Consider the following 17,898-nt stretch of genomic DNA (forward strand, 5'->3'; position numbering starts at 1 on the left):
TTTCAGAGAAGTATTGTGTTTTTGGAAATCCCATAATTGTTTGGCCTTTTGCCAGTAGGACATCTATACTTACTTCTGCTTGAGATATCAGTAGTAAAGATGTTGTGTGCATTCACCAACTCTCCTTTGCAAAAATGCAAATCACCATTTCTCTGGTGACGCCTGCCTGGTGTCATCTCTGGTGACATCGGGTTGGTGGTGATCACAGGCTAGCTCCCTGTTAAAGCCCCATGACAGCAGACTGGTTGTCATTTCACATTCACTCCTCTTTCTAGCCCATCCAAGGCCTGTGGTTTCAGGCAGGGCTCTTCTAGTCTCTGCCTTACTCCCTGCCCTGAGAGCACATCTGGGCATGCATGGTGCTGGACTGGCGGTCGTCTCAGGCTCACTTTTTTCATGGAGTATTAGGCTACTAATCTTTCAGATAGTCACAGGTCATGACACTGAGCATAGACATAGCCTCTCTCTCTCTGTCACCTACTGATGCACATGTGACACAACACTCACACATGCAATGACTCTAGGTACAAGAACATACTAATTACATATAAATTAATATATATTAATTAAATTGGTTCTTTGATAAACCCACATATATTATAATCCATATATATTAATGCATTCTACGTACTATCACCTCCACACTCTCTTAGTCTCTTATATCCTTTTACCCACTTCAAACCTCCTATAAGTTCTTTTCCTGTGTGCAGGTATCATTTTGTGACCACTGAGCTTAATCAATATCATCTGTATGACCATGGATTTGAAACTATCCATTGAAGCTTGGTGGGTATTCCCTCTCTTTTTATTTTAACTTAAAAAATGACAAGAACACTACTAAATGTTATATTTTATGTAAGTATCCTGAGTTGTTTGAAGGCTTTTACAATTCCCAAGCCTAAGTTAATTAGTCTTCTCTGGTTCCTAAAGGCAAAACAAAATCTGGCCTTTGGGTTCTACTTTATTTTGCTTCTACTATAGCAGTACTCAGTGTATACAGTCATGATCATAATTGCTCGTCTTTGCTTCTGCAACTCTGGATCTGCAGGGGGTCAAAAAAGCTGCTATTATCCATTCTGCCTCTAAGCTCCTGTTTGGATGTCTGGTGAATTTGCATGCTTAACAAACATTTCCAATGAATGTGGCATTTCTTTTTGTGTCTTTCTCCGAGATATGAACCCTCGGTTTATGGAAGGCAATATACTAAACATAGCCTGACATTCAGTCTCATCTAGTCCATACAACCATCCTGCAGAATAAGTATCCATACCTTTGTTTTGCTGAGAAAGAAGTAGAAACTCACAATTGAAATGACTGAGTTATGATGTCAGTAAGCAGCATAGGATGTTCAACCATATCTCTTCTGGGTGCTGCATGGTGTTACCCAAAGTGAGCTGTCCCCCACCAAGCACCATATTCCCTGTTCCCTTGCTGTCTATCACCAAGACAAGATTATGTCAAATAGTGTTGCGTGTTTTTTTTTTTAAAAAAACCTAGAATTTAAAAATGAAAGCTTAACATCAAGTTTTTCATGTGGTGCTTCTGAAAAAAGACTAAATTAAAACACTGATAAGAGACTAGAGGTAGAAGAAATAAGTCACATTAATTTATAAATTGGATGCAAAAAATCTCTCCCATTATGAAGTTTACAATATGAAATAAATAAAAGATACCCTCTAAATCACTGTAACTCTAAGCATTAATGAATCATCTTGTGCTATGAGAGAATCCATTCATGCATCCAACTGGCAGGTCATGCTTCTGACCCATGGCCATTTTATAACATGCAATGACCATGGCTAGAGTTTCATCTTGCTCCATTCTCTCCTAGATACTTTCTAAATACATTGGTTTAACGTCCTTCCTTCTTTCTCATCTTCTAAGTCTTAGAAATATGATGGAGTCTATCACAAACCTATGAAATCTCAGAGTGCTAGTGGAGAGATAGATATATAAAGAGATCAAAATTAAGTAAAAACATAATTACAGACAAAGTTATGATTGGGCAGTAATGAAGGCTCCAATCTTAAATTCACTCCTTTTTTCTTTCTTGTAGCCGCCAGGGGCTCTCAGAAGGTTAAGAAGTGAGTAGAAATGTTTTGAATGCCCCATTCCTACTCTTCGTACCAAGGACTCTGTTTCTGCCTGGCTTGGCTTTACCCACATCCAGCTCACTGACTGTGTTAAATTTCCACCACTTTCAGAAAATTGTTCCAGAAAAACAAACAAACAAACAAACAAAACCCACCTATTTTCCCACAGCTCCCAACTATAGCCCTGGGATGGATGAATTTTGTTGGCTTGATTACAGTCTGTGTCTCTATTTTCAAACCAATTACTGTGACCAGAGAAATAGAGCATTCCAACGGATCAAGCTGAGTCAGAAACCTGGACTCAGGAGGACGACTCAGTGAACGACTTAGACTGAGAAAAGGAGGGGTTCTGCTACCTAGAACAGACCTGATTAGCCACTGACACCCTGTGAAGAGATGCAAGCTGGGGCATGCTATCAGGAAATGAATAGGAGGCTGACTTGTAACTTGAAAGGTGAGATGTATTGTTAATTTGATAGACAATGAAACAGAGGCTTAATAAGAAAAAAGTATTTTGCCTGTAGCACTCTCTGTTGTACGTGTCTGCTCCATAGTCCACACATGATCTATGTGACGGACACAAGTCCATGATCCCAAACCCAGGCTACAATGCCTCACAGTGAACTCATAAAGGAGTAAGATGGAACCCAACTTTCTAGAATGATTCCTTCAGCTGCCTAGTTCAGAAGACTCATTGGTTGGAGTTTTCTCCTCACTGTGACAACATATCTGATATCGTGTCACTGTTGGATGCGCTTCCACACACCAAGCCTCCTGGATCTGCTAGTTGTTTCTTCTTCCATCTTCATCTTCACCCTTAAAAAAAAAAAAAAAAAAGGACAGGGTCTCACTCTGTATGTTTGGCTGGCCTGGAACTCACTATGTAGACCAGGCTGGCCTTGAACTTCTGCCTGCCAGCCTGATCTGCCTGCCTTTGCCTTAAAATGCTGGGCCCAAAGGGGTTCATCACCACACCCAGCTCCATCTTCTTCACGCCTTGTCAATAAACTGTGTGTTCTTGGGGCTGGGGACATAAGCAGTGCGTGCCAACCTTTCAAAGGACCTGAGTTAGGTTCTCAGCACCCACAGTATCTCACAATTCCCCGGAACCGCCATTGATTGTTTCCTGGCTCCCACAAGCATCTCGTGTATGTGCAAAAACACATAGACATATAAATATAAACTAAAACTTAAAAAAATGTAGAATTTTCATGGGAAATCTATAATTACATCCTCACTATTCACTCCAGCCTCACCCTGGACAAGTTCTACTCCCACAGAGGACCAAGTCTGTGGCCTGCTTGACTCCCAGGAAATGCCCTCTGCTACCCAGGATCCACTGGGAGGCGCCAAGCTTCCCAAGGTGCTCAGGCTTCCTTGAGAACACCGAGAACCTTCCCCTCTTCAGACTGCAAACGAGGTGCTTGTATCCCTTGATCCCTTACCTTTTATTCTCCATGATTCCTGGGAAAGCATTTCGAGGTGCCGTAACAGCGATCCTAACATCTGCTTCTGAGCAATGACTACAGTGTGGAAAAGGAAGAGTATGTAGGCAGGTACTCACGACTGAAGTTCAGTCCTTCATAACTGGTTAATTCAATTGAATTTCGGCACCGGCATTGCCCACTCTTTTATTAGGGGCCAGGGAGCAGATGACATATGCTTGTCCAAGGCCAGGGTTTATAGAGCAGTCACAAATGGCCGGTCACAAAGCAGACTCCATGTCATTAAGGAAAGGCTGAGAGTTAATGTATTCAATTTCAGGTGAAGGAGAGAGCTTAGAAATATACAACAAACTAAACACTAAACAAAACAGCTTCCAAAAAAACGTCCCTCGGGAAAAAAAGAAATAAGGAAAGTGAAACAATTATTTCAATATGTTGCTAGAAAAATTCACTTCTGCAGGATTTGTATGGATTAAATAAGATGTTTTCAGATGTTTTAGGCTTTAGTACCTAGTATTTCCAATCTTAAATATACTAAATCTGCAAACTTACATATTATCTTAATGTCTAGAATGGTCAGATGGAGAAGCAGTCATCCTCTCTCCACATATCCCATGTATCCAAGAGGATGCCCCATCCCCCCTACCCTGAACACCCCAGACCTCCCCACTCCCTGGGACCCCAAGTCTCTTGAGGGATAGATGCATCTCCTCTGACAGAACCCAGACCCAGCAGTCCTCTGCTGTATATGTGCCGTGCACACATGCATATACACACACAGATAGTACTTAAAACTTTCTCCTATCTCTTTAAAAAAAGAACTCCAGTACAGGTTTTTAAACTATAAGAGTGTGGCTGTCTAAAGTAGGAAAGATAAGCATTTAAATATTTTCTCTTATTCCTATGACGATGCAAACAGTCATGTTCTTCAACATTGTCTCAGTGTTATATTTTCATAAAACAAAAATGTTAAATGACTCCAATACCAAGAAAAAGTCAAACCTACTAGGGTGAAATTTGCTGCTGAGTTTTGTTGACTGGCTTTCTACCCCTTCCAGTGCTGCACACTGCGCTCCAGCTCTCTAGCGCCCCCTGTCTATTATATTCTCAGTCAGCCTCTGCTAGCATCTCTGCTGAGATGGTATAGCTTCCTTCCTTCCTTCCTTCCTTCCTTCTTTCCTTCCTTCTTTCCTTCCTTCCTTCCCTCCTTCCTTCCTTCCTTCCCTCCCCCTCCCTCCTTCCCTCCCCCTCTCCCTCCTTCTCTCTCTCTCTCTCTGCCTGCCTGCCTGCCTGTCTTTCTTACTTTAAACTCCAGATTTTATTCTCCTCCTGGTCCACCCTCCAACTGTTCCACACATCCTCCCTGCCTCCCTGTATCCAAGATGATGTCCCCATCCCCACTACCCTGAACACCCCAGACTGGGGATCCCCACTCTCTGGAACCCCAAGTCTCTTGAGGAATAGGTGCACCTCCTCTGACTAAACCCAGACCCAGCAGTCCTCTGCTGTATATGTGCCGTGGGCCTCATATCAGCTGGTGTATGCTGTCTGGTTGGTGTTCCAGTATTTGAGAGATCTCCGGGGTCCAGGTTAATTGAGACTGCTGGTCTCAGTTACAGGGTCGCCCTCCTCCTCAGCTTCTTCCAGCTTTCCCCTAATTATTTGCAGATGATATGATAGTATTCATAAGAAATCCCAAAAACTCTACCAGAGAACTTCTCCAACTGATAAACAACTTCAGCAAAGTTGTTGCTTAGTTTATAAAATTAACTCAAATAAATCAGTAGCCTTTCTTTATACAAATGATAAACCAGCTGAGAAAGAAATTAGGGAAACAACTCCCTTCACAATAGCTACAAGTAATATAAAATATCTTGGTGTAACTTTAACCAATCAAGTGAAAGATCTGTACAACAACTTCAAGTCTCTCAAGAAAAAAATGGAAGAAGACCTCAGAAAATGGAGAGATCTCCCATGCTCATGGTGGATTGGCAGAATTAACATAGTAAAAATGGCCATCCTACCAAAGGCAATCTACAGATTCAATGCAATCCCCATCAAAATCCCAACACAATTCTTCAAAGACATGGAAAAAGAAATTCTCAAATTCATCTGGGAAGGCAAACAACAACAACAACAAAAAAAAAAAACCCCAAGAATAACAATTGAGTTCTAGTATTGGGAATGGAGAAAAGCAGGCAGGTTGCAGAGATGTTTGGCAAGTTAGAGCATCACACTTGAAGGAGATGTAGAAGCCTGGAGATGGGGGCAGGGTAGCCCATGCTGTGTCTAGAACAATGAATGCCTTGACACTTCTGTGGAAAATTAAGCACTGTTCCCAGAGATAAGGCAGCAAGAGAGCATGCTCAGGAAGAGAGGCGATGGACAATCTGGGACACTAGGAATGAAGAACTTCCATGTGGAAATGGGTCGGAACTGTGTGTGAGAATCAGGCGCTCACTAGGAGAGATTTAGCCTTGTGATAACTATGCAAAGGGATTTGAAAGAGAGCTTTTAAGGCATAAGCGATGAACCCCCCTCACACATCTGTTTCTGCCTTTGAACTCCTTTATTAAACTACACAGAAAGAACTTAACAATTCTAGCTTCTGTCCCTGGAATTCAGTTGGTTCTGCAATTGCCCTGGAATATTGACTGGCATATTTGATCTACAAACTCTCACATATATATGCTGACTTGAAATGTACAAAAATGTGTGGAACAAGTGGAACTTGACCTCTAAGGCTTAAATTTAACTGTGGCTTAACAGTCTTTTAAATAAGCAATAGGTCTGATAGTGTGGATACTTTGTGTCTTAAGGGAGATCGCATTTTTAGAGGGAATTTGAACCTCTCAAAAACATTTTTTTTTTAGATCAGAAATAAGGTACGAGTGGCTAGGACCAATATAAATGAGTTCACACAAAAGAATTTGATTAAATTAATACAATCATTTAATGTTTTCTAAGCACATATGCTGCCAATATGTTAAATCTTTGCCTGTTAACTTATTAAACTATCGTTTTATGAATCTTTTGCAGCACTGTATACAAATTGAGTGCTTTGCCAATATCAATCCCCTACTGGTGGTTCTGACAAAGAGTTCTCATTCTGGGACAGGTCTTTTTCCTCGGGGAAGTAAAGAGAGTCAGCGATTTACTGATAAACCCACCTAGTATATGCATCATCTCTGGCCCATATATCAATGTCAGGGACAAGAGCTTGCTTTCCTAACTGATTTTGCAGTGTCTTCTCAGAGAGTATTTTGTTTAGTAATCAGATCAAAGTGCCAACATGCATCCTGCTTAGCATCGTATGAATTGTTTTCATCTTTAATAGCACAATTAGTCCAGAGACACTTTTATGGAATGTTTTTCCATGCTGAAATGTTACCCCACCATATTGATCTACTTATACCAAAAATGCTGGTGTGTGGATCACTCGTGTGCACTTGAACACAGATGATTTGCTGTGTTGTATTTAAAATTGGAATGTTATTCTTGTTACCAGCTAGAAAGATTCTCACTGTCATGGCTCTTCCTAACTTACCAATTTTTAATTTGATGTTAATTGCTTGACCAGTGTGGGTGACTAGGCGGCATTTCCGTTTTCTGTTATAAATGGCATTAAACGTTCATTCAACACCCTTGAAAACGGATAGCAAAACTAATGAGTGATAGCTCCGTGGAAATTTACACGGGGGTGAAGAGAAAGCTCTAAAGGAAAAGGGCTCCTTTGATGATGAGTGACAGCTAATGACAGTGCTTCCCATCTTGAGTTTTAACCAGGAGGCTTTCCTGAGTTCAGCTTCCCGTCTTTGTAAGTTGATCCAGGGAAGGACTTTGGAAGACAATCGGAAGGACGTAGGATTTTTTTTTTTTAAATAAAACATTAAGACAAAGAAAAGTTTTGTTTTTTTTTTTTAAATGAGATTTTAAAAACGAGCTATTGATTTTCCTGCTTGTGTTTTCAAAGCCGGCGTTTTGGCAGCCCCCATGCAGATTGAGCCTCTGTAGAAGCGTGTTGTGCTATGTACATAATCTGCAGAAGGGATTCGACTTGCCGAGTATTTTTTCTTCAAAGGCTTTGCATTTCTGCATAAAAAGCTTATTAATTATTTGTAGCTGCTTGTCATCGTGTTCTGATAATAGAAGGCTGGTCAAGGATAATAATTACCACTTCACCTTTTTGGATCATATATACTCACTATTCCTACTGCAATATGACCCAAAGCATCCCTCTTCTCCCTGTACACAGGACCAAAAGTGCAGGCACATCATTTATTGATAAGACAAAAAGAATGTAATGAAATTATCAATGTTCTTGAATTAATTATGAACATGATTAAGAAAGCTAAAATCTCAGGAGCCAGGATCTCATTACCCATTCAGTCTTAGGGATTGCTTTCATTCAGCTAGGCAAAAAGGCTTTGAGCAGCCCTACAATCGCCTTCCTCTCATTTATTTGTGCTAGAATTAAGGTTTATTTGTTTTCCGTTTTCTTCATCTTCAGATTGCTCCTCTGTCTTCATCCATTTCACAATCCCTTTGCTCTTGTGTCTGAGAAGGAAGAACCTCCAGGCCCACATTTCTGCAGCCCACACACCTCCTTTGAGTGCATGTCTCTCAGTCTGCTGGAGCTTCTAAAATATCTCTCAAGGTAAGTCAAGAATGTAGCCAAAAAGTTCTTTCAGATTTATGTGTGCAGCTATACAACAGTTCTGTCTGAAACCCATTCAGCCAGGAGTCTTAATGACATCATTATTACGCTGTCTGGACTGGGCTAGATTTTCCTCGGAGCCTCAGTGCGTTATTAGGAACCTTCCTTTCTGTGCGAATGGTACTCACTGAGGGTAGGGAGGTGATTCAGGGTTGGGAGGGGAATAGATTTTTGTTCAACTTAGTTTGCAAGAATGGTGGGATAAAAAAGCAAAGAGGAGTCCCTTTTAACTTTATTTTCATGGACATATATCCTGTGAACTCTGAAATTTCCAACTTCTCATCCCTGATAAGAAAATTGAGAAGGGTGCCAGAATATTATACCCTTGTTAGGTTTGTTTTTTTTTTAATGTCCGAGAGTTCTATTTTAGATTAAAATACCTGGATTTTTTTCTTTTGGTTGTAGTATTCAGAGCAGGGGACTGGTATTTGTTTGAAAATATCTTGGAATTGTCCTAAGAGCACCCGACGAAGCTGAGTTTTTCTTTTCTTACCTCTCAAAAAACAAAACATAAAACATGCCTTAGATATTTTCTTCCTTGAAGAAAGCAATGTTAGTTTGGTGGCAAACTTGCCTGAGATTTGATGACAGGTCATTTATAAGAAGGGCTATTGGCGAAGCCAGTAAAATGCTGTCAGCATGCATTTTATAGTCTCACCGAGTGATTACAAAGATCACATACTTGCATCTTATTTTGCCTTAAATATGATTACAGGGCTCACGTTCTTCTAGAAGAGAAGCACATATTGCAAAAATAGACAGAATAAAAGAACTGTAGCTTTAGGCAACCGAATAAATGCTGTATTCATCAATTCTGGTTTTCTTTAAAGTGGTGATTTTATATGGTTGTTACAACATCTAGGAATTTAAATGCATAAGTTCATTGAAAAACTAAAGCATTTTAGAGCAATAAGTGACAAACAGACTGGATTATAGCACATAAAACAAAAATGCCCACCTCTCAAAGCTTAAGATCTACTTTACCATTTGTTTGTTAAAAGGTTTTGTTAGCACGTAACAAATGTATTGAGATAACAAAGGGGAAGACTGCTCTACTCTTTCTGCAAAGCGCAGCCTGCGATCATTTTTAGACAATTATGTAGGACACTTTAAAATGTTCGTTCCTTTTATAGCAAATATCTAGGACATTGAAATATATTGCTTGAATATTACGTTGTTTATGAAGACAATATGTTTTAATATGGGGACATATCAGAGACTTTGTTCTTCTATAATTTTTGATCCCTTCTTTTGAATTTTACTAATTTAATAAGCAAGCACTTGTTATGACTAGTTAACTTTAATTGTTAGGCATCTTCAGCTTCATTCTTAGGTTAACTAAATTGATGGAAATAGGCAGTTTCATTTGAAAGTGTTAAAAATGCAAGAAGATGTCAAATTTTCTTTTTAGGCTTCAAATAAGAAAAGCAATAAAAATAATTTTCTAATTCTGTGAGCCCAGATGTTAGGGGGGAAAGCATGTTTAAGTGTAAATTCTCTATGCTCCATCCCATTCTGAGAAAATGGAAATTTCTCTGAATTCCTTTTGATATATTTTTCATATCTTATCAAAAAGGGAAAATGAATCATAAAATATCCTGCATGCCATTTCTACATGAAAGGAGAGATCAGGAGTCCCATGTTGCTCTCTACAGGGGATGTCCATCACTGTGGCTCTCTGGGTGGCCACTAGCACCTCAGCAGTTGGATGTGGTCAGGTGAAACAGTTTGGAAGCTGAAAGAGACACAAACAGTGGAGGGTGAGGGGGCGGAGGAGAAGGAGAACTTGTGTGGAAGGAAAGTTGAGACAGAGCACTTGCTTTGTTTGTTACTGTCTATCTGCACATTACCAGACAATACTTAAAATAAATAAATAAAAGGATAGGAAAGGGAAGGAAAGGAAAAGAAAAGAAAAGAAAGGAAAAGAAAGGAAAGAGATCAATTGTACCAGAGTAGGCTAGAAGCAGCTACTTCATAGAGCTGTCAATAAACTTTTTTTAAAGCTGTTTGGTGTAGTCTTTAAATGCTCATCATAGAAAATCAAAAGGCAAGTTCCTATTCCCTAAAGTTAACTGCCAGAGGTACCCTGGGTTACAAATTCTACTTATTTGCATTGCAAGAAGTGAAGTGACAATTCCAGGAGTCAGTACCAACTGGACTAAGTATAGCATAAAATGTAACAACTGCACAGCAGTGGACACATTGAGATATGTATGTATCTTATGCTCTGAAGGTAACACTATGGGGAAGGAAAATCAAACAGGGATGACTTACCAACTTAAGCATGGCTGCGATGAAATTCAGCACTCAGAGGAGTGCCACCCTCTCTAGTCATTGTACTGACAGAGAGCGAACCAGTTTCAAACCTAATTGTTATGGAAACAAAACTTCCACCCAAAGTCAATATAGGTGATCTTAAATATTTAATTATTTAATATGCCAGCACTGGTTTTGTTCACATCGCTTAAATTAGTTCTGATAGCTACGAAGCCCCAAAATCTTGTATGTATGTGGAGTTCTACATATTTACAGAGACTTCTGTTTAAAAGAAGCTAGAAAACACATTAGCTGGGGTTAGGAGATTTCAATTCTGTCAGTATCTACCTGTGACCTTGGGTAAGGCACAAAAGCTCTTGAAGCCTCAGAGTTTGCACTCTGTAGAATACGTGGCACAAGAGGCAATTTTTAGGGCTTCCTCACGCCCTGAAATTAGATTTTGTATTTGCAACTGCCTTCGCGAGTGTCTGCAAAATACATACTCAAATGGATGCTCTTTTGATTGCATTAATATGCCAGCATTTGTCTTTTGTGTTATCTTTACCAACTGTGAGGGTGATAGTGGACACTTTCCATAGAATATAGAACCTACCACGCTGTCTTGCTGATGATGCTCTAACATCTGACATTCTGGTTAATTCCTGAAATGAACAGCTTAATTTACTCTTAAACTCCTCTCCGTTTGTGTTTATGCTGATCTGTGCCTATAAACAGTGGGTCTGGCTTCCCTGAAAGTGTATCTTTAACAAAATTCCCACGTGTGAAAAAGGGACTTGTCCCCCATTTTTCACAGCAAGTTGTTAGGTCCTTGCAAATTGCTAATAGGCTCATTAAGCGCCTGTTTGTATCTACTGAGCCTGGGTGAGCTGGAAGATTGAAGCTAATACTAGATTTGGATTTAATTTTTTGGTCAGTAGCATACACTCTGCCGTCTTTCAAAGCAGCAAGGATTTAAAAAGTATAAAGGGTATTTAAAAGGCATAAAGGCTGAGAAGGGGCATTCAATGGTGTTCGTCTCTTCCAGGCCTGGCAGAACACAGAGGGAGAGGGAGTCTGAGTGGGGAGCGGGTGTTCCGGGTGTTCTGAATGGGTTAAGGAGAAAGAACTACCTGCTTGAGATTGATTTAAATCAGTAATGGATCATCTCATAAAGCTGCTGTTACTAGATATTAGCCTGCTATCTCTGTCCTCCGATAGCACAGATAAGAAGTGCTTACCGAAGAGGCTCCTAGAGGACAGATAGAGTTTCCTGTACCTCGGGGAGTAGACAGCCATACTGCTAGATCAGTGACTTTTCCTAACAGCGAGTAAATTCAGGCCTTATCAACTTACAGCACAAACTGCACTCGTGTTTTATTGTTCTCATTAGAGATTTAAGGACTAATTCCAGTTGTTAGCGCTTAGCAGTTTAATGTTTTCCATAGATAAGAATTAAGATTCTTCTGGGGGGTTTTTTTATTTGCTAAAGCTTGCAAAATATAATGTGGCGATGCACTTACTGTGATGTAATGTGGTGTTGGTTTCTTTTCTTTTCTAAATGTCCTGCATGGTTTTAAGGCATACATTTAAAATTTAAACCTAATGACTGAAAATTTCCAAAGTTGGACTCACACCCATCGCACTGGAGAATAATGGACTGTCTTTGTCTGAGAACCCAAATCAGTCCCCCTCCCCTTTAGAAATAGGCTCAAAGGGGCGGGGCCTGCCGCTGTCCTGGCTTCCCCCACCCTCCCATTTTTCCTACTGTGTGTTTTCTCAAAGTAAATTCACTTAATCTGGACCAAACATGGGGTCTGAGTCTAAAGAAACCAAGACTCGTTTTGTAAGTAAGGTTGGTTTTGTGTTATTTCCTTGAAGCAAAACTGATTTCCTTACTTACTCAGTAGAGAAAGCTATGACCGTAATGTTTAAGCTTCCAATATTTTCAAAGACATTTTATTTTTGAGCCTAAGTATTGCTGTGAGCTGGGTAGCCATTGAATCTCTTCTTTAATGACCTCCCAGAACCATGTGACCCCTGCAAGCTGCCGTAATGCTCCTTAATAAGAAAAATCAAGTTAGTAGTGTGATAAAATTATTATTAGAATTACAGACCAATGATCAGAGTCAACTTTCAGGTTATGTGTGTTGAAGTCAGTCATTTTTCCATGAACGTGACGTGCAAACCCATTGCTCGGCTTATTTTCTTGGAGTCCTTTCAGATGTCTCATTACGTGTAGTACATAGCTGTATGATACTTTTCCAGTGTCTGAATTTTAATAATGTAAGCCACAAATATGATAACAGTCATATTGGGGAATTAAGTAATTTAGAAGGAAATGTGCTACATATATGTAAAAGGTGTTGGCCTTGGGTGGCACTCATGTCATTGGGTGGCACTCATTGCTGTCCACTCTGATATCCTGGTAGGGAGCAGCCCTGGCGGTGATGAGGGAAGAGTTGGCAAGGCTGTGGCTATATAGGGCACCGCTCTATCACTCATGAGGCCTCCTGGTTGATCCCTAGGACAAGGCAGGGGAAAGTCTTACCTGGTAGGAGTTTGGGGAGCTCTGAGTATGCCTAGTAGGTAGGACTAGCCATATGATAACAACAGAAGTGCAGCTAACATTTATTATGTGCTTGGCACTAGGATAGACATCATAAATGCCTCATCTTATATATATCAGTTGTTTTAAAGGGAATTATCCATGCGTTAAATCTACCTTTTAAAAATTTTAAGACGGAGAGACCTATTGCAGCTACTGTTTCTGTTATTCCTGGCTTTGTAGGCCTTGAGCATGTTTACACCCCAGATCGCTTTTTTTTCCTCCTTTTAACTAGTGATGCTCTATCTGCCAGAAAAATTCTACATACTTGTTCCAGTTACATTACTGGGTGCAATCCTTCCCTATACAGGAAATAAATTTATTATGAAGAATTCCCAGTAGAAGCCTTGGAAAACTTACATAGAGCTGTGCTGTGTCCAAAATGCTGTTCAGTAGGTTTTCCAAAGCGCCCAGGTAACAGCTGGTGCAGGCCATGTGCCAGCCCTGACAGCCCATATGCTCTCTTTAGCGCAGTAATTATCTCAACACAAAACTCTGATAGCTTAGTCTACTGGGTCCAGTTTCCCTAGGTTAAATTGACTCAGTGGCTTTGTTAGTAAGTTCCTTTGGCACAGGCTGAACTTCATCAAGAGTTTAAGTATTGGGATAGGCTTCAAAGACCAATATGACTGCTACTTTCAAGACAGGTGGCTTATTAACCCTGAGAGATTCTAGGTGGCAGTTTATTAGGCTGCTGCCCTGCAGCGGCAATGTAGTGTGAAGTCTGTCATGCTTCCTATGAGTGATCTGGCTTAAGGGTGGCCATTTAAGAGTCACTTTTGTATTGCAGTTCTAAGGCGGATAGGATATAGGACTTCTTCCGGTGGAGGACTGGAGCAGAGAAGACTGGGATGGGGAACTGTTGAGTGTGAGAAGATGTGAGAGAGCTACTCAGAGACAACCTTTCTCATGCATATTTCTCTTTCTGTATACAATCTCAGAAAGGTCTCTCTGGGTATGAAATTCTATGTTGGAGGATTTAAGTCCACTATCCCTTCCACCCTCCTTCCTTCCCTCCCTTCCTCCCTTTTTTTTTTTTTTCCCAAAATTCAAAAATTCGGTTGCACTAAAACCATACATGCAAATCCTCAGTCATAGTACAAACGAAGCTTCCAGCAAATCGAGTTGCAAGGACTTTGGAAGCTGTTGCATGATACAGAACCACAGAACCTAGCCACAGATGCTTCAGATCGCATGATGGAGCGATATCACTCTTTTAGCTTCTTATCTGTCTGCCGTTCTTAGCACAGACCTTGAAGGATGATGACTAGGTTTGTCCTGACATGATTGATGTCAGGCACGAGTTTAACCTCCCTTCGTGTCTATTCATAAGACGACACCCAAATCATATTCTTAGCAGAAGGATGGGTCGACTCTATTTATTAAGCAAGCCTATGCACTGATACTGTGCACAAAGATTATGGGAGCGGTAGGAGTGGCTGCTTCGGCAGTGGGCCATTTCTGAAGGAATAGTTTCAGATACCCCAGGGAGAAGGAGTAGCTTGGACCATTCGAGTAACTAACTATGAAGTAATTAGCTTATATGCATTCCTCGATATAAACAAGGACTGAAGATAAGCAAATCTAAACCATTTGCCGTTATATTTTAATTTCTCCTTTGTAAATTGGAATTCTGAGATAGAAAGAAGTAATAAAAAAATGAATGGAATGGAAATTCCAAGAGGTATGGGGCAGGCTTTGAATTTCTATGTTACTTTATAATACATTCTAGTTGTCGGAGACTCGGTTTTTACTTTCTTTCTTTCTTCTTCTCCACTTGTATGTATGTATGTATGTATGTATGTATGTATGTATGTATGCATAATCTTGTTCCAAGAGTTTTTCCATTACTATACCTTCAAGTGCCATAGCAGTGGGCCCACTGCTGATATTCATTAACTTCTCCCTCAATGGAATAGTAAATAGATTGAAATGGATTCTCCTTTGTGTTGAAATGACTACAACTGTAAGTTAACGTGTGCATTCTGGGAAAGAGTTGGGGATGAGAACAAGGTGACTTTCTGTATATTGGAACCAGTAATGTAGAAGACCTGATATTATCACTGTCAATTCTCAGTTGAAAGGATGCTAATGAAGTTCAGGGTACCCAAAGGTCTCTCTGTGATCAAAGCTGTGAGTAGGACTGATTTATTGAAAGTTAGACTTTCTGCAGGTTAAAGTTGGCAATTTAATGTCATTCCATTGTATTTTCAGTTTAATAAAGCAAGTTATAGTTCCAAAGAGTTTCTACTGAAAGCTAGAGCAGCTAGTTCATAAAATCCCAAACACGAACCTTTGTTATTTAGTTTTCAACTACAGGTAGTTATACTTCTGAAGTCATTATTTATATGTTGTCAGTAGTGCTCACCAAATTTATTGACTTGTACATTATTCTTTGCAAATAAGTTCTGGCTGCTCTCTGCATATTATAATTAAAACGACAGGGACTTTAATCATTTATGAAATTTTAAACTACATACTGAATATAAATGTATCATTCAATGTGATAGAATGAATTAAATTCATCACTGTCAAATAACTGTAAAAAAGATGAAATATCTTCCATCCCACATCATTAAGTTATATAAAAAAGACCCTGCTTTACAAGCAATGAAATAATGCTTTTGTGGTCTTTTAAGGACACACTGAAAATGGGAACATTTGGCATATACAAGAAAAAGCACTTTGACCAAAAAGTTTGTATCTGCTCTTATCTATGACATAATTTCTATTTGGGGATGACAAGTAACTTTTCCCTAGACAGAAGCAAACAGTCAATGTTTCAGGTCTCTGTAAGAACATGAAACATTGTATCACCATGACACAAATATGCATGCACAGATAAAATGGAGTTATGCAAGCCAAGATGTTAAAGCCCTAGCTCTAGGTTGAAGGGAAATATAATCCAGGAGGTTAACTGCAGTGTTTGTCTAAGGCAGGTAAGCCCCAGACACTTGATTAATTCTCCGTCTTTTGTGTGTCTGCACACAATGCCAATATCCTGATATTTGAGGAAAATAAGAAAGAGATGACCATTTCCGGCTGTGGTTCTCACTTTCATTTCATTACTCTCATCAAATTACTGTCTTAGCTAATATTAAATTGTACATGAATTTTACTAGGAGATTTCATATCAAAACTCCCCAAACATCCAAATGGCTAGTAATCACTGACTATTTCAGGAAAATACATGATATAGACATTTTAAAATTTCTTTTACTTCATATGTCTCTTTCTAAACTTCAATTATTTTTCCTGTATTTCTTGATAGTCATTCTTAGGCACAGGATCCATCAACTCATTGGCTCTTTCATTTGCTTAGTAAACTTGCATTGAGCTGGTCAAAAGTAGGTGTGTGTGTGTGTGTGTGTGTGTGTGTGTGTGTGTGTATGTATGTGTGTGTGTGTGTACGTGTGTGTGTGTGTGTATGTGTGTGTGTGTATGTGTGTGTGTGTGTGTGTGTGTGTGTGTGTGTGTGTGTGAGAGAGAGAGAGAGAGAGAGAGAGAGAGAGATGGATTTGTTTGGGAACATGATGGAGATCCCAGTTCTTCCTCCTGAGGATTATAACGGGAACCATACAGGGCTTGATAAAATCTGAAACAAGTAGAGGTTTTAGAAACATATGAACTCAATCTGGGTTTGGGAAAAAAAGTATCAATTACAATAACAAGTTGATAAAATATATATGTCTTTATTCATCTTGTTCAGTCACAGTCCTACAATTTCATATAATTTTCCCACTAAAGGGGAGAAAACAGAGCACAAATGGATAGAAAGAGTTTGTTGTGATGTCCCAGGACATACAACACGTTTTCATGTATGCAAATAGCAAGAAAATATCAGTGAGGGCAAGATCCATTAGTATGGAGTCCAAACCCAAGTTTTCCAGTGTGATCAGTGAAATTGTCATCAAAATCATTTTATCTTTTCAACAAGAGATTTACACTTCTTATTTGGTAGAGTAGTCAATAGCACTAAATCCTACCTATTCCTTCTCAATACCCTCTTGTCATGTAACACCAGAATCTAAAAACACCAGTCCAATTTAGTGTCTTATATAGTATTATGTTAGCTATACAGTACCTGATTGAGCTATAGCTATGCAAAAAATATTTTTTAAAAAATAGTAAAATTATGTTGAGAGAGAAGCAAAGGAAGGAGTCCAGAATGAGGCTCGAGTCCGTGTAACTAGCACACACATATGTAGTAGCGTGGCCTATTGAAATCCTATATTTCTTAATAGATAACCAGCAACCATTGCAGCTTATTTCCCATTTTCTGAGATGAACATTATCTCTATTCTAATCAGCAGCTTTGAAACAGACCAAACTGACTTGGGCTGAAGGCTAAGAAAAAAACACATACACACAAAACTCAGAAATCAAAGGCAATAATTTAATGACTTTTTTAGAATGAATATTTATTTTTAGCCAGAAGATTGTTTTATTGAGAAACGCACTGTTTCCCGTCAGTGTAAGGGATCCTGCCTGTGAAATATGCATTCCCTCTTTCTCGACAAATGCCATTGTTACTTTCTTTGTACTCTTTGTTGTTGCTGTTGTTCAGACATTTATTTCACTTGCTTGTGTTTATTTTCCACACAGGAATGTTTTCATGACTAGCCTAGGTTGGGTGCTAAAAATGAATAGTTTCTAATACTTAACTCATTGTTAAGAGCCTATGTGGAAATGGTCGATGTGTATGAAGTCTCCTCTTGTGGATACACTTTCTCAGTATTTCTAACAGGAAACAGTTACTTTATAGACCTGCCACTGTGTATG

General features: G+C 39.4%; 1 non-coding gene across 1 annotated transcript; it reads right to left on the bottom strand.

Annotated features, from left to right (window-relative positions):
* Positions 1-400: 400 nt before the first annotated feature.
* Positions 401-531, bottom strand: LOC116085510. Its single transcript, XR_004116610.1, has one exon. It is a non-coding gene; the product is annotated as a small nucleolar RNA SNORA17 (small nucleolar RNA).
* Positions 532-17,898: the final 17,367 nt, after the last annotated feature.

Source organism: Mastomys coucha, unplaced genomic scaffold (assembly GCF_008632895.1).
Source record: "Mastomys coucha isolate ucsf_1 unplaced genomic scaffold, UCSF_Mcou_1 pScaffold9, whole genome shotgun sequence".
Lineage (NCBI taxonomy): Eukaryota > Metazoa > Chordata > Mammalia > Rodentia > Muridae > Mastomys > Mastomys coucha.